At 35.8% G+C, this 22,382-nt stretch overlaps 1 protein-coding gene across 28 annotated transcripts in view; it reads right to left on the minus strand.

Moving 5' to 3' along the window:
* Window positions 1-22,382, minus strand: part of PTPRD (protein tyrosine phosphatase receptor type D) — a 1,257,748-nt gene that overhangs the window by 667,294 nt on the left and 568,072 nt on the right. For 27 of the 28 annotated variants that reach the window (XM_054809742.1, XM_054809753.1, XM_054809747.1 and 24 more), the window contains exon 6: window positions 12,382-12,417. The exons of the other annotated variant lie outside the window; for it this stretch is intronic. The gene's annotated coding sequence lies outside the window, so the exon portion shown is untranslated. The remainder of the gene's footprint in view (window positions 1-12,381; window positions 12,418-22,382) is intronic. 28 annotated transcript variants of the gene reach the window in all.

Raw genomic sequence — 22,382 nt, forward strand, 5'->3', positions numbered from 1 at the left:
TTCAATATAAAAAAGGAGCTTATAAGAAAGATGGAGAGAGACTTTACGAGGGCCTGTAGTGACAGAAGAAGCAATGGTTTTAAACTAAAAGACTGCATGTTTAGATTGGACATAAGGAAGACAATTTATGCTAAGAGTGGCAAGACACTGGAACACATCGCCCAGAGAATTTACAGATATGTCATCTCTGGAATTATTCAAGGTCAGTCTGGATGGGGCTTTGAGCAACCTAATCTAGTGAAAGATGCCCCTGCCCATGGCAGGAGGGCTGAACAAGACGATCTTTAAAGGTTCTTTCCAGCCCAAAAATTCTATGATTCTAAATAACCGTCAATTTTATGTGGTCTTGGACATACCAGATCTATAGCTTTATGTAGTTTTAGAATGCAATTGATATGTGTGGAAAACAGGCTTAAATGACTTCTGTAACCCAGGAAGATTCAACTATATTGCTGTTAGCTAATAGCTAATACTTACTGCTACTTGACCACAGCATTTCAATAGAATTTTACATCTGTCATTTCCTTTGCTTGTGCATACCTATATTCAGATCCTCCCTCTATGTGGATTAAAAAACATAATGAATACTTTGAGAAAGATCAATAAACTAGAGAATTTCCAGAAACAGTTAATTTTAAATGTGGTACTCATGGGGGCCTTCGATCTTTCTGAAAGTGTTCATCTGAATCTTTAATCACTTGTTTTATAGATGCCATCTTCTTTTTTCCTCAAGTGCCATCAAACTATAACCTCTTTCTGTACAAATGGTTTTAAATATAGTTTATCTCAATGTCTTTCTTAAAAAAATTAATTTCAGCTACATATTCTTCCCTCTCCATTTTCCCTCTGATTCCCATCCCAGATGATTTTCTTACACAATTTTAGTCTTGCCCATATTTAGTGTTATTTTTCTTCACTCTTTTATGTACATCAAGTGCCCAGAAAAGTGAACATTGCACAGATTATTGTGTAATGGCACAATTATTTTAGTTCTCCTCTTACAACGCAATGAAGATTTTTAGACCTTGATGTACCACTTTCATCTAGTGTATATATTGCAGAATGCGTATGTTGTGTTCTCACAATTAGGTAAATGAGGCTGTATGAAATGTTAAGTCAGGAATTATCCATTTGGAGGCCAAGACGAGGTCTAGAGCAAAGTTGTCTTGTCCCTCTTTGCAATGACAAATATTTTTTTCTGTCATGCATCAATTTTAGTGAAAATAAGTACACCACAAATTTAAAGTGCAAGTTGATGCAACCACAAAAATGGAGTTTGAAATGCAGAAATAGTATTTGCTGGCATAATTCCATCATTTCCAGTAAAAACTTATAAAAAGTCATAAGTAATTTCCGTGTCAGGTAGTTCCTATAACTTGAAAAACAATTGGCATATAACAAAAATAGTACACAAAAATGTCAGAATCTTTTCTTTCTTTTAACCCATTTTAAGAGAAAAGAGAGGCTGTTTTTGTCTCCATTGATAGTTAGGTATTTTGGTTCATAGAACACCTAAGCTTTGTCCTGCTCCCAGTGGAGCAGTGTATACTCTTTAGTTGTCCTGATCAGGAGATGTGTCAGTTTTCTAAGTAACAGCAAAAATAACACCCAGAGGGATGATATGCATATCCACAGAACAAAATTAAGAGGCATTGCAGGAACTTACTCTTTCTCATAGATAGATATCAGAATTTCTCACATGCATGTTACCTGAACTTTAGTGTTTAGACATAAGCCATCTTCTTTTTGATTAGTCCTATTTTGCAAATACAGAAATAATTAATATGAGATCAGAACAAGCAATTCTTATTAACACGGTGAATTCTCTCACAATAAAGTTGGCACTTTGAAGTGAAAGTTTATTAAACAAAAGAATAAAAGTCCTAAAGTCTGAACTTAAAAGTGGTAATTCATGCACGGATTTTGAACATGATAGCCAGACAATATTTTCTTGTATTTTAAACCCAAAATTCAAATTGCAAAGAAGACATCCTCACTTTGGTAAGGATGAAATCTCAGCCTGAAGAAAATTACAGTAGCAAATTTTACACTTTAATTCCAATAGCCTCTCAAGTTTATTTTCTTTTCATTTTATATCAGTATGGTTACACTGTGGGAGACATCATGCTCAGATTAAAGAAAAAGTCAAGGAATTTAGCAGCTTCAAGGTAGAAAAAATTTGACATTTGCATAGTAGAGATGAAAATTAGAAGATACATTGAACTTTCTGCTTAGTGTCAAAAGTATGCCTGCTTTGTAAGTTTCCTACGTATCTATAAAACATTTCAGGTATAATAAAATGGCATTTAGATATTGATGGATAAGTATCAAAATTTTCTTTTTTTTTTTTTAAACATAGCTTTTAAAAAATATTTAGTTACATGTACCAATGTACTTAGCAGTTGTAAAAACCTGCTTGAATTTAATGAAAATTTGTTTGTAACGATGTTTATTTAATCCGATCTGCATATCAGTTCTTCAAGTTTCTACCTATTTCTTTTACAAGATCTTTTCTGACTATGTTTGTGCATGTTTTAAGGAAGAGATTTATCATACAGGTATGTATACTGTGATTCATTTTTTTATATGTAGATGACAATGTTCTTGTCAGAAGTGGTTTCACAGCCTATTCAGGCGATGGATATTCACAATTAGTCAGCACGAATTACAAGACAAAACTGCGTGTTGTATTACTGGTAAATAAAGTCGTTCAAGTCTTCCTAGCCATAGTTCCCACTAGCAAATGCTAAATGTAGGTAGAAAACAAATTCTGCATCAGATGAAATGACTGAACAATTATACATAGAATGATGACTAGTGATGTCAAAACCTGATATAAATGGCAGGCTGCAAAAATATAACATTTTCTTTTAAAAAAGCTCTCACTTGGATCAGTTACAAGGAAATATAAGCCAGTAACTCTCATACAATTCTTAAAAGAAAAACATAAAGCAAACAAACTTTTTTTATGCATGAACGTTCTTCCTTACCAAGTGTGAGTGCAGAGTGAACATGTTCCAACTTTCTAATAGAAACGTCGTGTTTAAATGTTTCTCATCTAGTGATAAAGGTAATCTATTATGTCAGGGTGTGTATTCAGTGTGGAAAATAATGTATAATGCTACAGCTGACCATCATGGGAAGTTCAATACAGTCAGCTTACTATATGATATGTCATACTGTGACCAAAGGATATACTTAGTCTATGATGTTTACTGAACTGAGATATTAGTGATTACAAGTGATTTTGCTGCTTGTTTGACTGAATCTTAAGAAATCAAAATGCATATGTTGCTGTGGATTGAAACAAATATGTAGAGTATTAGGAGAATCAACCACAACATACTTTTTTAGACTGTTAATGAGGCAAGGACTCATTCTTCTGCTGTTAACACTAGATACAGCAAAGGATTTCTACATTTAAACTTCTTGTATTTCCCTGGCTACTCGAGACAAAACTGAAGTAGATACTCCTTGTAGTGTGACACTCCACAGTCTTGCTTTTGATCCATTTCCACCTGCTGCTAGATGTATCTCTCAGCTATGGGACAGGAACACTTAATATCACAGACAGCAAATTCAATTTCAAGAACATTGTTGCAGCAACAATGGTGAGCAGAACAGCAAATGAGAATAGGAAATGCAATTGTTTAACATTTTCTCTCCTTCAAGATAAAATTTGTTGTTTCCTTTACTGAATAATCCACAAGTCTGCTCCATTATTAATAATATAAATAATATGGCTGTTATTCGTACTTTATGTCTATGCAACCTAGGAAAATTGTAAAGGATATTGTTATATTTAAAATACTGTCCTAAATGAGCCTTAAGTATGAGCCAAAACACTAAGCTGCAGCTCCTGAAACTTATGACTCAGAAAAGAGATCATCTGCATACTAAGGAACATCAGCACAGTGCAGAAAAGAACGTGGATTCTATAGCTACAATGCTCCAAGGAAGTCAGAAGTTTCTTCTAAGAAAACAGGGCTGTGATTTGTCTTATTGCTGTCATTAATTGGAAGGGCACAACAAGCACAAGGAAAGATGGTCAATGTGATGGAGACAGCAGAAAATTTGTGTATAACACCTAACAATGCAAATCCAAAAATGCACTTAATATTTTTTAACCTTCAGGTTGAGCCATGGGACTGTACTTTGATGACTTTTTAAATGTAATTCAGCAGAACAAGACCCATAGAGGGATATGTGCATGGCAGTGAGGGAGAAAAGATTTGTGTAAATTTCTTATTTTAGATTAATCATAAGGGTTTGGAGGCAGAGAGCACTCTTTAGTACTGAAGAGAAGAAAGAGCTAAGACAAATGTTTTGCACTGAGGACAAAAAGAGAATATGTTTATTAGGAACTCAGAAATAGATTAGAAAGAAAGACATGAGAAACAATGTTAAACTGCCAGTTCATGATTTTTAGAGATAAGGTGGAATGGTGAAAAGAATTAAAGAAAAAGGCAAAAGAGCTTATTAAGCTAAGGTAGATCTTGCACATACTCCCAAGATGAAAGAGTGGATGTCCTGGAAGAGACTATAAAGGGCTTCTGTAATGGAAGGCACAGAAGGAAATAAGACATCAGAGGTGGAAACGATCAACACAGAAATGATCACTCAAGATTCAGGGAAGAGAGGCATGAGAGATAAGACCTGAACAGCATGTAGAGACCCTACACCATTAAAGTTCATAAGGATGAGAGGGGAAGTATCATCTCCCAGAAGGAAAAACCTATTGAATATTCACTCTTGTAATAAGTACACACACTAATTGGTAACTTTTTGAGGCCTAGGACAAGTGCAGAGGAGAAGGAAAGAAGGAAGAGGTAAGAATAGCCAAAAAAAGCAGACATAATCAGAGAATTGTTGAGACGGGTCAAGAATGAGTCATTGCCAAAGAGATTCAGAGAAGCAGCATAATTTGCAGAGTGTTGAGTACCTTCCTGGAGGACCCTTTCATTTCTTCTATTTATGTAAAAGAATATTGAAAAATTAACCTGAGGACTTAGTTGTTCGTGCAAGCAACTTAATTACCCCCTTCACTAACTGAACAAAGAGAAATGTTTGATTGTGGAAGGTCAAAAACAGATCTGTGGAAAACAATTTCCATTCTTATTTATTTGTACTTTATGTGAAACATCAAAGAAACTCTTCCAACAGAAATTTTAGTTTCTCTAGTAGCAATATTCTATGATGTGAGTTAATGTAAGCAAAATGAAGGATAATAAGGCTACATTAATACCGTAATGCAGTTTATACCCGATACTGTAATAGTGGACTACAAAACTGGAAGAGACTTCCCAGGTCACTGAACTTAATTCACTGCTACTGTAAGGACTTATATTACATGTTAGCCCTTAATTAATTAGTGAACATAATGCACTATGAAATCAAAATTACCAGATTTCTCACAGAGGGTTTTTTTTTAATGCATCTCTTTTCTTATGGTACTGTAAAATTATTAACAATTTCAGTTGTAAGGATACATGACAGGACCTACACTTAAGAAATTATTTCTGCTGTATTCTTCTATGTGAGTACATTTTTAGGCAAGTTGCCTATAGAATTTATTTCAAATTTTGACTGAAAGTCTACAAGTCAACTCCTTCACTCAATCAGCCAAGCGGATAGGGGCAGGAAATAATTTAGAGACATAGGTATTACCTGTTTTGTTGATGTTAAATCAGTCAGGTGGCCAAGCTTATGTCTCAAAACATGTCATATTCATAAACTGTAAGTATAAACTCTTAGGAAGTACTAAATCTTACCATTTAAACAATGCAAATGCAAATACCATCTTGTGTAAACTCATCAGCAAGTTTAGAACAAACATACAAGGGAACATTAGTTTTTCATACTTGCTTGGTGACCTGAAGTACAATGAAATTAGCAGAAGGATCTCAACGACAATGAAATTATTGGAAGAAATAAGAGCAAGGTTTCTATAAAAAATGCCATTTACCTGTGAAAGTAGATGGATACTTTCTCAACAGTCATTAGTCTAAAAGCTAAAAAGTGCATTTTTACTATTCTAAACTGAACTAAGACAAGAAACTAGAACAACTAAGCCGTATATTTTGAAATAATTTTAATATTACAGTAGGTGATTTTTATTTGATCTTCTCCATCCCATGAAACCAAACCAAATTACAATCTAGATTAAGTAAAACAGTAAGCAAAGTGTTTTCAGAATGCATTAATAAATGCAGCAAGCACTGTTGTTTAGGTGACAGCAAGGTCAAAAAGACTACTCATATATTTGAGGCTTTGAATATGCTTAATTTTTTTTGCTAGGTTACGGACAAATATGGAAGAGATTTCAGTAGGCATAAAGATATTTTAACCTTAGTTTATTAAGCAATGACAAAAAAAAATATCATAGAAGGGGTGGAAATGGGAAATAACCTTTGAATCAAATTTATTAAAATATGGTCAAATAAAAAATGAAAGTAGTCAGTAGCTAGTCTTTGATTTCAAAGGAACAAACTTTAAGAAATTAGGGAAATAACAACAATTTGAATGAGACAGAGCCTCAGATCTCTTAAAATCAAAGTCCCAAATCCAAATTACATTGGATGTCAAACTGATGAAACCAGATCATATCTTTTTTTCTTTTTCTATAATGCATAAATTCTTAAGGAAAGGCATTTGCACCTATCATCACAAAACTTTCCATGATTGCCTGCTTATTCTTTACCCCATGATTTGAGTATACTTAGTGAAAACTTGTTCCCTGTTTAGTCAGTTGAATCCAAGTCCTGATTTGTTTTATAGCCATTATTCACTACCTTATTTTATCTTTCTCTTTACAGATTTAGATTCTTCCTTATGAATTTATTAGGTCTTAGCTTTTGCCCTTCATTGAATTTCTTAAACATACTCAAACAAAACTGAGCTTTGACATTTATCTAATCTTGATCCCAGAGATTCAACACCATGTTCATGTTAAAAAGTTGTGAGTTTGAGTGATGCACACATTCTCATCAAAGATAAAGTTTAACATCCTCTTAAGTAATCCCATTAAAAGTTAGTATAATCCTGTTGAGCTATCATAATTTAATTATTTTTTTCAAAAAATTAATTATAGTAACTGAGACGTGTGAGTTTTATAAATTATTATTTATTCTCTGTGGTTTTATAACTACAGAGCACAAAGGAATGGTCATCAGTGGTGTGTTTTCTTTGGTAACTGTATAATCAATCATTGCTTTTAGGTGGACTTCAACTTTTAGAAGTTAATGTCCTGTTAAGCCCCACTTATCATTGTACTTTACAGTACTAGGTATTAAATACTAATTTCAAATAAATTACTTTTGACTCAGAGAAAGATTACTAATTAAATAAGGTTCTTTTACAGTAAGATGGAGTTTACAATCTTATAAAATTGTGATATTTGGAGGCTATAACCATTTCTTGTGTAGCTACTTGACATTTGTAAAAAGAGAAAGAAAGGTTAATGGAAAAAATTTTTAAAGGGAAGTCTAATGATAGTGAAACATATTTTGGCCAGGAATCCTTATTATCTGGCCAAAATATAATCACTTTTACAGCTTCGTCTTTAAAAAAAAAACTCCAGCAAAACATTAAAGGAACTAACAACTTTGTCTTGTAAGAGGTGAATTGCCCCTAGATTAAAGAGTTTTGCCAGTTGGAGCAGACAGGTAAAATGCCGAGAAGTGAACTGTTAAAATTCAGACTCTCATATGTGAATTTGACTCTCTTATCCAAACCTTATAGCACAGCTACAGAGACTGTCCTCAAAGAAATGTGAATCTATTACATAACACCACCATTAAATATATCTCATTCAGTTGTACCACAAGACTGTGTTTGCACATATGGACATTTTTTTTCCTTGCCTTATCTTTTCAGCATCAAACACTGTGACACTTTTAACTAGTTTGAAGACTCAAGGGTAAGGAGGAAAGTGCTGAATAAACTAAGGAGACATATAATTTTATCAATTAACATATATTTTTTAAAAAAGTATTTATCATAAAGGATTAGATATTTTAAATATCCAGCTTTCTTACTAACTTCTAAATAACATTCTGAAAAAGAACATTTAAATTACATGATCCTTAAAAATATATTAGTTATATAGAATTGAGGTTTAGGAATGAATGTATTATATTAGATAAACCTTTCATATTACCCCTTTCCTGAATCAATTCATCTGCTAAGTCTTTTCAAAGAAATTTTGAATATACTGACATCTACAACATTCAGTCAATGGCTTTGTGACAGAGCTATAAATACCTGTGTAGTGAGAGGGGGAAGGGAGACACTATTTGCAGAAACCAAGGATTATGGCACATCTGCAATCCCCTACAACGTCAGCATTCATACCGTAAAATGGATGATGATAAAAAACATACACCTGAGGGGAATACATTATCTGAAGCTAGCATAAGTGGCATAAATGCTTCATTACCATGGAAATAGTGCACAGTACATGACAGCAGAGAAAGTCGGTTGAGACGGGTCATTTTAATTTTTATTGATAATATGATCACAGGTGTGCTTTTAATCATTTGAACACTTCAGGTTTCTCATCAACTGTCACTAATAATTTCATATGACAAGCATGGTGCCCTTGTGACATTACAAACACAACCTAGAGTTACTTACAATGCCTGCTGACTGGCAAGCTACTTTCTCTGTTGTCAGAGCACAACTCCAGAAAGTCTATTTATTTAGTAAACTAGAAGTCACTCAATGTCTCCATGATGCTCTGTGGTATTTGCATTTTATGAAAAGTGTGGCTGATGTAATCAATGTAGGCAAAAGTTTTGACAGTATTCTCCCAAACAAACGGTGCCTTATGGGTGAAGGTGAGATGGCAAAGAGGCAGGAAGGATTCAGAAGGACCATGAAAGATACAGGATCAAAAAGCTCAGATCATTTAGGGACGTATCATTAAACCGAAAACCAGGACAGTCCTAATCACAAGGGTTCCTGATTCCCAGAGTCTTTGTGCTTTAAACTTCAGAAAATCTTAATGTGTTGTATTGCATGCCCCAGTTTAGCTCTAACACCGCTGCAGTGTCTGACGTCTAGCTGGTGCCAAGAATGTATGATTCAGGAAGAAATATTCACAATAGTAAGTAAGTATACTCAGTTACATATACTATTCAGATAATGAATCATACATATGTATGCATAATGCTTTTAATCAGAAACTTCACATCTCCCTTCTTCACCCTCTATACTTAAGATGAGTCCTAGAATGAGTTCTACAAGACACAAGTAGTGTCAAAAAGTGTTATAGTGTTTTCATTTCATTATTTTTTTCTGAAATTCATGCTGCTGTTAAGATACCTATGGAGTGTTTGAAAACAAATACTATGAGCAAAGTTAAGATAAAAATTGTGTCTAAGTCTCCTGGTAAGATCTATCAAACAAGCTATTCCACCATAATATATATATGTTAACATTCAGACCTCATAGCATTAAATTGCTCATTTCCTATATAACATTTTTGACTTACACAACTAAATCAGGATTGCATAAACACTATTATCATTAATAATAATATTATAGCAATATTAATCTATAATTTTTTTGCATTAATATGAGTATATTTTTTCCACTAAGAATGGAAGGAAACTGTTTTAAAGAAATTTTGTAAGAGGGAAAAAGGGAAGGGAAGGGAAGGCAAGGCAAGGCAAGGCAAGGCAAGGCAAGGCAAGGCAAGGCCAGGCCTAATGTGGGGAATTTATCCAACCTTATACAGTCTATATTAACTAGTAATTCTTCATTAAATGACAATACAGAAAGCATGATCAAAATTATATTCCCTTCAGCAGATCATGCCTTGTTGCAAATCTTTAGGGGTTAAGAACCTGGCTTAACATAGAGAAATGCATTTTAGTCTTATAAGAGATTATCATACTAAAATTTACTGATGACTTTATAATAGTGTTTTATCATGTCAATTACAAGGAAATTTGAAAAAGAGTTCTTAGAATTTCTAATAGTATATGGAGGTCTTCTATGTGAGTGACAATTAGAATAAAATAACTAATATTCTATTATACAGTAACAAATATAAACCTGTTTAGTTTAGTAATGTCATACTGAAGCCACTAATAACCAGGAGTAAAATATAGCTTCTATAGGTAAGAAGTGCTTTGACATGTTACCAGTAATATATGTGCTCACCTCTGCTTTCCTTCATTCCCTTTATTGTTTTGTTTCATTTGTTTTGCAACTGGTTTTTATTGTAAATGCATGTCATCTTCCTACTAGCATAGTATGAAACTGATAATTAAATGTAACTGCCATTGTAGTAATTTAATGAATCCAGAAGGAAAGTGAACAGCTTTCCTATTAGCTACAACTATTCCTCAGTAACAGATGTAATGACTTCAGAGATAACATGCTAGTATAATTTTTCCTTTCTTAAAATATTTTACTTTAAGATGACAGTTATAAAAATGGGAGCAGCAGGATTTAAACAGTTCCATTTCAGAATATTCAAATATTTTTGATGTGCTGAAAATTATTTCCCATGAGAGAAGGGTGAACAGAAGGAATCTCTTCTCTTCTGCTTCCTATTTGCTTAGCACAGGTGTCAACCAAAGTTAGAACACAGCGAACAGAAGGGATAAAATCTTGGCTTCACTGAAGTAAATGGCAAATCTCCCATTGACTTTAACGGGTCAGGGTTTTTCTAAAACTGTTTTTAAAAAGCACAGTTTCCAGAGTGTGAGACACTGCTGAAGAGTCTACTTTCTCCTCTGGTGTGAGATGAAGGCAGATTGGATGTACATGATAGTCAGAGCAGAACATTCAACACTGCCACTTCATGGCAATGTTAATATCTATAGAGTGCAGAGCTCTTCCAACCAAAAACAATGTACAATTTGTTTCTTTCATTTGACATTGTCTCATAAATAAAAGATAAGAGGATGATGAATTATAGTTTGTAAACACTAGAGCCAAATAATCACCGTTGATTGCTAATAAACTACAATGAAAACTGATTCATACAAACCAGAAGTTGTACTGCAGCAATAAATATCTAGGAGGGCACTGTATGTTAATAACAATTGTTATGTTGGTTCTTTGAATGTTAATTTGTATTTGCATAGTTGTTGGCTAGAAACCAACGGGAAAATGTTTCTTCAACAGGTTCAGATAAATCAGCCTGTCAACAACTGATTTTTCTGCTATATTTCAAGTTCAGAACGTTTCCACTTTGCCATGATAAATCACCCTGCTTGACAAATGCAGAAGACTAAAAGTTAAAATTAAATATATTGTTATAAAAATTTAAAAGGATACCATGATATCCTTTTAAAATAGGTGTTACATTGACATTAAGAAATTCTGCCTTTTTTCCTTCATATTCATTGCTTTCAGAAAGCTATTTCTCCATTTTAGCAAGGTAATTCTAGTGATACTGGTATTAAAAGTTGCATAGAATGGGATAGTTTCTGGCGGCTGTGAAGAGGAGACCCTCTGTAGTGAATACCATTGTCAAAGCTGTTGAAGCATGCTTTGCACACACATAATTACTACCACTGATCCAAATTGTACAGCAATTATGGTATTAGAATAAACAGGAACACGACAGCACACCACCTAAGAATCCTTTGGCAGTACGAAGGTAAGTACAATTGCCGCGCATGGCTTTGTCTAAGCCTTTTAAGACCATCTCCAAGATTCTGCTACGTAAGTAGCAAAAGAGCAGCTTTCAGACTCCTTTTTTAATTCCCATCACAATAACTGCACATTTTGTGGCTGACTGTAGGTATTCATGTTTGCCAATATCTTTGAGGCATGGACAGAGTTAAGGAGATAGGTTGCAATACACACACACAAAAATTTTCCACTTCCATGCTTGAAGAAAAGAGATCCAGCTGATGAAATTCAAAGCTAAAGGGTTGCTATCTTTCTATTACATTAAAAAAAACAAAAAAAAAACCAAAAAAAAAACCAAACCCCTTATTACCTTCCCTTTCTCAATTCCAACATTTTATATTTCCAGGACCTACCAGTCCAGTGCAGTTTAAAATGGGTGACCAAAAACCACAGAGGCACATGTTCCCTTCTCTTTATATTTGGAACTGTGTTCCCTGTAGTCTACCCTTGTAGGATGTCCAGAATGAATAAGGTTAAATCACAGAGTACAAGAATACATGTGATTCAGCTCAAATGCTAGTAATTTTCCATTTGTGTTGGTTAGCCTAAGAAATTAATGTGACCTGTCACAATCAAGCCTATTAGGACCATATGCTTTTCCAATATTTTGAATGTTACACTGCAATAAAACAAACAACTCCCCACTTACCCCCCCAGCAAGAGCCCCCCAAAGGAAAGGAGTTTCATTTAACATTTATAATCAATGCAACTGTCATAGCAAAAAAATACCTTGTATTCCCCTGCTTACTTCCAGACCAACAGAACCTGCAATGTAAGAAAAAAAAAGTCTGCACAATTAGTCATTTAATACATATTTATATACACACACACATATACAAACAGAATATTCTTTTAGAACTAGTATGTGTGCTTTATGATAGTGTAAACATAGGTATAAAATCAACTGAGCAGTTAAGTATTTCCCTCTTCATGTCCTGAAAAACATTCACAAAGTCACATTCTGACATTAAACATAAGTTGTCAGATTCAGCTAATTACCCAGTCTTTTTAGTCCGGCAGTGAATGGCTTCTCTTTCTGAGAGCTGGTGAATGTTTTAGGAGTCAAAATGCTTTGGTTTTTATTTTGTAATATGTCTGAAAATATTATGGTATAATGTAAATGTCTTGAGTTGCCCTTATCATAAATGGAAAAAAAGAGTGCCCTCCTTCCAAAAAAGGGTAACAATGAAGCATCATGTCTATGAAGTTTGTATTTTTTCCTGGCCTAACCTGGTCCTAGTCACAGATTGAAACCACTCTACAGTGAGTTCTAGGGGAGTACAGAAGGAAAAAGGAGGTGAAGATCTTAAAAGACAAGGAAAACCCACTTTTCCTACCCCAAATATCTCATGTTCCATGTACATCTTTCATAAAGTAGGTTTATTTTAATGTTTCCCAATTTAATTTTTATATTTTTTTTAGATCAAATCATGTGTGAATTCAATCTATGTGCAAGAAATCAAACTTTCCAAATTTCAAGCAAATATGATGATCATAACAATTCTAAATGTAACATTCAAAACTCTGTATTCATATCAGTCCCTTTGAGACGTCTACAGTATTTAATTTCCACTTTCTAATATTAACAACGGCAGCATTTGGTTTAACTCCCCCCCCCCCAAAAAAAAAAAAAACCCATCCACCAAACCCAACAATAAAAAGAACTTTCTGTACCTGAAATAGTAGCACCAGAAATAAAAAGAGTCTCTTTACTGATGGAAATTGAGTTGCCTACAGCAAGACTCATTACGACCTCAAATTAGTGATCACATATTTCCTATACAGGAGACTGATTATCATCATCTAAAACAACAAGGTACTCAGTCCCTGATTTATTTCCCAGTACACAGCAATACAGATAATAGCTAAAGGCTATTCAAGATATACAGTGAAATATAAAATTCACCAAGAAACTAAAACTGCTATAAACAAAGTGTATGACATCTACTGATAAAAAATACAGGTGCCACGGTCTGTCTTAGTCCAGTAAATTCAGGATATGTGATCCAACATTTGTACTTCCACCTCCCTGTGCAAGAACAAGGCAAACATTTCCGAAAAAAAAAAAAAAATTGCAGAATATTACAGATGCTGCACACACATATACCAAAAAAAAAAAGAAATAAAAAAGACACATCCATGACTTAGACCATGGAAAAGAGAACTGTTCTCTAGAACCTTCATTGCGAAGCACAGAGTAGTAAATCCAAAGTGTTTAATACTTAACAAATAACATTACATTGGGGGAAAAAAAAAAATCTACCTGTTGTGCCATTTTCAGGCAATTTTAATTTAACAGTACAGATTTACTAGATCTGTCAGTTTTAAATAAGAAGACCACACAGCAAAGAAAGAATGTAAGAAACTTAATAGTGTCAAAGTGCCAGGATTCTAGGTAAAAATAGGGTTTACAAAGTTAATTTTTACTTTCCCATAGACTATGTCCATGGTGTTATTCTTCAGCTAGGCAATAAAAAGACACTTGATATGTAAGACAGGTCAAATAGTACCAGCAATACAGACACAAAGAACTGCAAAGGTCTACAGTTCTCTCAAGCCTGTTGTCTGTGTATTGTTTTGACTCTCAGTTACAGAATTATTTCGCTCTCCTTTGGAAAGAAGGACAGAAATCAAACTGTTGACTATACAATAAGAAAGGAAAACCTCCATATAGATGACATTTAGAGGTCTACATAGAGAATGCTCATCTTCTCTGTTGCTTTGTAGCATGATTTTAGGAATACTCATACCTCAGTCCTATAAATTATTAGCTGATACACATTATTTTCATGTGCACACATGTACCCTCCCACATACAACATCAAAGGCAACTGTGATTTACCGCTCAGGGTCAGTATCTGAACGCATATAAAATGTATACATACAGTCAGAGCCAGAAAGATTATCAATGAGCTTAGTAACACAGTACAGTACATATCCAACAGGGAGAGAATGAATCATAAATCTCATAACGTCTACTTCTGTTAGTTATGGAAGTCATTTGCTCATGTAGTCCTGATCGGAAATATACATACAAAGGAAAAAGAAAGCTTCCGGAAAGAAAAAACCTCATGTAAGTGACACTTCATTGAGCAGTTGGTTGGAAATCACATCTCCACAACATCTGCTTCAACACTACAAATAAAATTAATTTAAATTAAGTACATAAATAACTTGTTATGCACATATCAACGTAATCAATAAGCAACAGACTCCTAATCACAACTGCCATTAAGATTTGTAGTGAAAGATAAGAATAAAGAGATAATTGCAATCAGAAAACATGCCAAGTAGAAATAAATTACAGTGGATTTTAAGCAGTGTTAAAGAAAAGAAATTTTCAGCAGAAGTTTACTGTAGCATATGAAAAGACCGCAAAACATGCGGCCAAACTACATCTTCCTCTCCTTATCCCTCATCCCTGCTTTTCCAAAGTGTGAAACTCAATTCCTTTTCCCTTGCTTTGTTTATAGCTTGAAACAAATCTAGACCTAAGCCTACCATTAGCTTCAGATAGTCTCTGAAAGAGAAAACTCTAAAGACTCATAAGTCTTTTTTTATTCCATGTTACCATATCATCACTTGTAATTCCGTCCTAGAGTATATGTTTTCTTGCAACTTCTCAAATTTCTTTTTCTTCCATACAACTTCCTTATTCACTCTTTTGTTCTATTTTGCTGTCTACACTCCATAAGAACATCCCTGTTACCTGTTTTTTTTTTTCTCTTCTTTCCACCCAAAGTCCCCAGTATTGATTCCCTTTAGGTTTTGATACTTCTTTTTCTATCTCCCCTCCCCATACTCCTCTCAGTTTTACACTTCTAGCCTCTAGCTGAAAAGGTTAACACATGCTCCTACCCCTCCCCAAAGTCACCTTTCCCTTCCTTTCCTCTTCTGGTGTTTCTTTCTCTTTCACTTCTTTGATGGAGTGTGGACTTGTGGTATTTTTCAAGAGTATTTTGTAGCTGAAATCCATCATGTGAGAAAAAGAGGAAAATGGACAAGATCCTCAAATTTCAGGAGAAATTTGCAATACTATTCCTAGCTGATTGCCAATTTTTGCTTGTCTTCCTCCTGTTCTCTGCCCTGATTTGATCTTTGGTGAATAAATCAGTTGCTACTTTTCTTTTCCTCCTGTTGGCCTCTCATCTTACCACTAATTTTCTTCTCTTTGGCCTTCTATCTCCTTCCTGCTCTAGACAATGCTATGTTTCTTCCGTGTTAGCCCTAATTTTTCTCTGTTCCACCAAATTATAATACATATATTTAGTTTCCTGTATCTCAGAAATTACAAGGTTGTTGTTGGTGTTATTTAATTCACTGTTTTTCTTAATGGTCATGACAGTCTTTTCTTGAATTCCTTCTCTACCCTGTCCTTCACTAGAATAGCAGTTGAGGGTAACAGAGGAAAGACTGATGGAAATAAACCTTTGCCAGTAGTCATCCTTTATTAACAACAGGAAAAGTGAGCAGCCTTCCACTTCTTCCCCAACCCAGCCCAAATTCAGGTTTCCTCAGTTTCCCATTCTTGTGTAACAGCAATAAAGGGAGGCTATTTTAATTATATGGCTTATTCTAAATTGTATATATCTCAATACCAAGATGATGTGACAGAAAGACAGTTTTTTGCCCAGTTCACAACCTTTCCCAAAATTGTAGGGCTCAGGGAAATAGTAAACCTTCATTTCAACAAAGTAGTTCTCTCCAGAAGTTACCTCAAATGTCAATGCCATGTTCTTTATGCACCCTAAATTCTTAAAGCAGCTCAGGGAATTCTGATTCCAAGAGAAAACAAGATAGGTTCCTCTAATGATTTCTGCTTGAAAAGATAGTGACTTGTGACATAAACAATTGGGGTGAAATTTTTCCCCTGATGACTTATCACTCAGGGATGTTAATGACTTCAGTAGAAACCATGGCTGAGCAACCTAGGGTACAATTTGCTTCCTACTGTTTTTGTGTTTATTGAGACTGAAGATTACTCTGGGGAAGATACTATATGTGCAACAGAGAAACTAATTATGTCTGAAAAAGATGTTGATGGATCAAGGATTATTAAGAAAAAATTGCACACATACTCAAATAAAAAACTTAAGCTAATATAAATATATGCATACACAGTTCAACAGTGTAAAAACTATAGCATGTATGCTAGAATCAATCCATATGCTATCATCACTAACATGGCATCTGCAAGAAACTTTAATGCTCCAAGTATCTTACAACGTGTTTGTAGCTCCTGAACACCAGATCTCTGATGTAGGAAAGAGATAAGCTGTGACAGTGATTCAAGAAGTGTGAGACAGAGGTAATGAAGAGAAGGAAACACTTTTAGCAGACTGAATATGTCACCACAGTCTTGATGTGATGTTGATGCAAATAAACAACTTTCACTATATGACATCAGGGGCATAAAAATTACCAACATATTTTGATTTCGTTTTTCTTCATAGGACAATGTTTCTGTTGTAAATTAGTTACTTGGAGTAAATTATTACTCCATTTATGAATGGAGTAAATACCCTCACTGATTTCTGTTAACATAAAGTATATTTGTAAATTGCACCCATATAACTTCTCTAAGCATGTGTTTAAAAGGAAAATTGTTACACACCTTTAACAGCTTGTGTTGGGTTTGCGTGGCAGGGTTTTGGTAGCAGGGGGGCTACAGGGGTGGCTTCTGTGAGAAGCTGCTAGAAGCTCCCCCTGTGTCTGATAGAGCCAATGCCAGCCGGCTCTAAGACGGGCCCGCCGCTGGCCAAGGCCAAGCCAATCAGCGCCTCTGTGATAACATATTTAAGAAGTAGAAAAACACTTGGAGAGAGAGAGCTTTTGCAGCCGGAGAGAGGAGTGAGAAGATGTAAGAAACTCTGCAGACACCAAGGTCAGTGCAGAAGGAGGGGGGGGAGGTGCTCCAGGCGCCAGAGCAGAGATCCCCCTGCAGCCCGTGGTGAAGGCCATGGTGAAGCAGGCTGTCCCCCTGCAGCCCATGGAGGAAGGATGAGGGGGTGTAGCAATTCCACCTGCAGCCCATGGAGGACCCCACCCTGGAGCAGGTGGAGACACCTGAAGGAGGCTGTGGCCCGTGGGAAGCCCACGCTGGAGCAAGTTCCTGGCCGGACCGGTGGACCCGTGCAGAGGGGAGCCCATGCCAGGGCAGGTTTGCTGGCAGGACTTGTGACCCCATGGGGGACCCCACGCTGGAGCAGTTTGCTCCTGAAGGTCTGCACCCCGTGAGAGGGACTCCATGCTGAAGCAGGGGAACGATGAGAGGAGTCCTCCCCCTGAGGATGAAGAAGCGGCAGAAACACCGTGAGATGAACTGACCGTAACCCCCATTCCCCGTCCCCCTGCGCCGCTGAGGGGGGGAAGGTTGAAGCCGGGAGTGAAGGTGAGCCCGGGAAGATGGGAGGGGTGGGGGGAGGTGTTTTAAGAGTTGATTTTATTTCTCATTCCTCTACTCTGTTTTGCCTAGTAATAAATTAGATGAATTCCCTCTCTAAGTTTGGTCTGTTTTGCTCGTGACGATAATTAGTGAGTGATCTCTCCCTGTCCTTATCTCGACCTACAAGCATTTCGTTATGCCTTTTCTCCCCTGTTTCATGCATGAGGGGAGTGAGAGAGCGGCTCTGGTGGGCACCTGGCCCCCAGCCAGGCTCAACCCACCACACAGCTATAGATGGATTCTCTGCCAGCTAAAACATTTCATAATAAGAAAACTCAAACACATTAGACAGTTCCTCATTAAAAAAAACCCCAAACAAACCAACCCAAACCCTACTAAACAAAAATGAAACCAACCCCCCCCCCAACCACTCCCCAACCAACATCAACAAAAACCCACAAAGTGTAATGAGAAGCTTTCTCAGTCCAGTGAGGAGCAAGTGTATTCCAAAGCTCCTATTCTGTTCTGACTTGTTACAACTATGAAAGTATAAAAAAACCTAGAGGTGACTTCACTGTCAAAAAGAACAAAAGAGAGGAGAGAGAGAAATGGAACAAAATGTAAAATGTGAATGCCAAAGTTATTTACAACATTACATCATCATCTAACACAAAGATAGACTCTTATTCCATATACTTATGAAAGTAGATGTGATTTCTTCGAAATAGTACACTTATGCCCTTTTTCTTCAGTCAGGAAAATCTGACCTACCAACAGAACTCTCTTTAGGAACCCTACGTAATCTTTTAATGCTAGTGTTATTTTGGGCTATACACACAGCCCAAATAGTAGTTCTTCAAATATATACGGGCCGTTATTAGTGTGGGAAGGAGAGTCTTTTCAGGCATGTGGATCAGTGTAAGTGCTCTACCAGGCTGCTGTGGACAGTGTTTTGGCACTGCAGTAGTGTTATGAATATCCTTCTGATGATGATGCTCACGAGTAATGAAAAGTCAAATCACTGAGGAATCAAGTTTTTTACATCAATTTTCCCACTCTGTATGTCAGTAAACACAAAACTGTTAGTACTTTGTGTTGGGTGCAGGTGTTCAGGTGCTGGCAGCAAGGGGCTGCAGGAAAGCAGAGGTTCCCCTGCCACCGGCAGAGAGGAGCCAACACAGGAGTAAGTTTTCCAGTGTGTGAGGGACCAATGCTGGAGGAGGGGAAAAGTGTGAGAAGGGAGGAGTGGAAGAGAGGAACTATTATGAACAGACTGCAACATCCATTCCCCACCCACCTGTACCACTCAGGGGGAGGTAGGTAGAGGACTCAGAAATTGAGTCTGAGAAGAAGGAGGGAGTGAGCGGGAAGGTGTTTTTAGCTTTGTCTTTGTTTTTCATCATCCCACCCTTTTTTTAATTGACGATACGTTAAATTAATTTTCCCGAAGTTTAGTCCGTGCCGCCCTTGAAGGTGGTTGGTACGTGACCTCCCTGTCCTTCTTCTGACCTACAAGCTTTTCCATCTTAATTTCTCCCACTGCCTTGTTAAGAAGGAGGAGTGAGAGAGTAGCTGGATGGGGGTCTGGTGGCAAGCCAAGGTCAAACCACCACATATGTGTTCAATGCATGTGGGCGCATTATATGGATTTCATCAATATATCTTCCATAAGAAATAACATATCTCAGGACTGGGAGAGCTTGCAACAGTGAGCTGCCCACCAAATCTTAACAATTTCTTTTGTTAAAATCTCCTAAAAGGTCACATTTCATGCTTAAAATGGCTCTGTCAGAATGAAAAATAGATAACACCAGGTTGCAGCTTTCAATCAGACCATATCTACAGAAAAACAAAATTATGCCCTTCATTAGATAAGAGCATGCAATTCAAACTATAATGAATAAACCATTACCTACTGACGAACAGTTATTGAAGAACATCTGTATATATGACTTGTTTTTTGATTCAAAAGGGAATTGTCTCTTACTCCCACGCTTTCAAATCACACACCTTGAAATATACATATGTGTGTTGAAGGATTCAATGCTGGTGCATTTCTAAGTGACCACTTTTGCTTAAGTCATGAAATATTGCATTGAAAAATATGGAAGTGTTTTAAAAACAAACAAACAAACAAACAGACCCCAAATCACTGAAATCTAAAATCTAATACAAACCATCTGTTATGGGTATGGAATAAAATTAACAAATAAAACTAAACCAGAAATATCTGAAAATACTGTAGGACAATAGCAATAATAATGAAAGACTGAAGCCAAAATATTTATTGAAAAGAAGGGAAAGAAGCAAGTTAAATATGTATAAGTATTAGTATAAGCAGTACTGCTTACTAAGTTGCTGGGCAGTGGCTATCAAGCTCAGAATATTCCGATCAAAGAATGGCACATTCAGAAAAGAAAAGTATATTGAAGTATATTGAAGTATATTGAAGAAAAGTATATTTGAAGAAAAGTGAAACCGTGGATTTACAGGAAAATGAGCAAAATGAAAGGCTAACTGAAAATAAGCCTTCATTACTAATTAAAAATCTTCAGTCATGTCCATTTCTCTCTCCATCAGACCAACTCTGACTGTCAAATATTATATATTTATTTTTATAAAATCACTGAAGCATCCTGAAATCTGCAGCACCAATACAGAACAGTGTTTGGATTTTCAAAGTGATTAAGGCGATTTGTTGATTTATGCAATGGCATTTTTATCTTCAGGATCCCTGGACACCTGGTGAACTTCAGACTAGTTTTCATGTAAGAAATATATTGTATTGCGTGGGGAGCAATGTGTATAAATCTGTCTCTCAATTTCACCTACTAGAGAAAGAAGAGGATGCATCCTCATGCTTAATTCTTTTGAAAGAGTTTTAAAAATATTTCCTTGTTAAACAAACAGATGTCTGATTAGGCACGATATGAATATTTTATTTGGGAAATTTATGAATGGACAACACTAAGTGTTCATCACTTGGCAACCAGGTAAGATTTACTTAGTGAAGACTAGCTTTATTAAGCAGAGAGACATTTGCAATAATTTTGGCATTTCATTTGGCTGTAGCCACTTTTGAAATCTGTATTGCCAGAGGACTTCCAAAACTTAAAGTTAGTTGCATTTTTGTGTAAAGAAGATAGCTTTGGTTTTGTTTTGTTGGAAAGCTTACAGAACGATTAAGAACCCAACAGACATATAATGTGGTTTTATGGTTTTTTTTAATAAAAAAGATAATAATTTTAATTTTACTAAAGACGTAGGTACTTTATTTTCTTCATGTTTTCACTATCCTGTTGCTAAAATGAGTGTGAACACTCTGTGTAATTACAATGAATGATTAAGTCCATAACTATTTATGGGCTTTCTACTTATGGAATAGGAGAAAATACTTACTTTATTTGTGCTTCATTTTTAATAACATGCTAACAGTAATATCAAACTTTTTCATGTGGGGATTGCTTTAATCCTCCAACAAAGCTGCTTACACATGCAAGGAGTGTTGCAGGTTTACTGTACTAGATGTAGTTTCTAATACATTTGCTTGTAGGTAATCTATTAAAAAAATCAGTACTGGTTTCTGACTAAAGCATAGACAATCTTATGCTGTGCTTTCAGCATGAAAAATATAGGTCTTAGTGTTTTTTTTTCCTTCCTAATAATCCTAATCATTAACTCAAAATGGAATTCTTTGTTACGTGGGTGGTGTAGAAGTATATGGGAAATTTAATAGGAAATTTGAAGTGAAATTTAAAGCAATACATGTTTTATGATGTAAATTAATTAGAGGAAATAAGAAAAAAATCCAGTCATGTTAAAGCAGAAATCAAAATAAATAAGGAATAATGAATTGGTGCCTACCCTATACCCGTATTAGATTACATCCCTATAAATTTGCAGTAGAAGAAAAACTTCTACAATTGTTCCTCTAGAGAATTATTTTGTTAAATATAAAAACAATAAATACATAATAGTATTGCTCAAGGAATTTAATTGTTTAAGGAACTACTTCAACTCTATTAAAGGGAGCCTACAGGAAAGCTGGAGAGGGACTGTTTATGAGGGAGTGTAGTGCCAGGACAAGGGGTAATGGGTTTAAGCTGAAGGAGGGTCAATTTAGATTAGATATTAGAAAGAAATTCTTTACTGTCAGAGTGGTGAGGCCCTGGCACAGGTTGCCCAGAGAGGTTGTGGAGGCCCCATCCCTGGGAGTGTTCAAGGCCAGGTTGGATGGGGCTTTGGGCAACCTGGTGTAGTGGAGGGTGTCCCTGCCCATGGCAGGGGGGTTGGAACTAGATGGTCTTTGAGGTCCCTTCCAACACAAACCATTCTATGATTCTAT

Source organism: Grus americana, chromosome Z, assembly GCF_028858705.1.
Source record: "Grus americana isolate bGruAme1 chromosome Z, bGruAme1.mat, whole genome shotgun sequence".
Taxonomy (NCBI): domain Eukaryota; kingdom Metazoa; phylum Chordata; class Aves; order Gruiformes; family Gruidae; genus Grus; species Grus americana.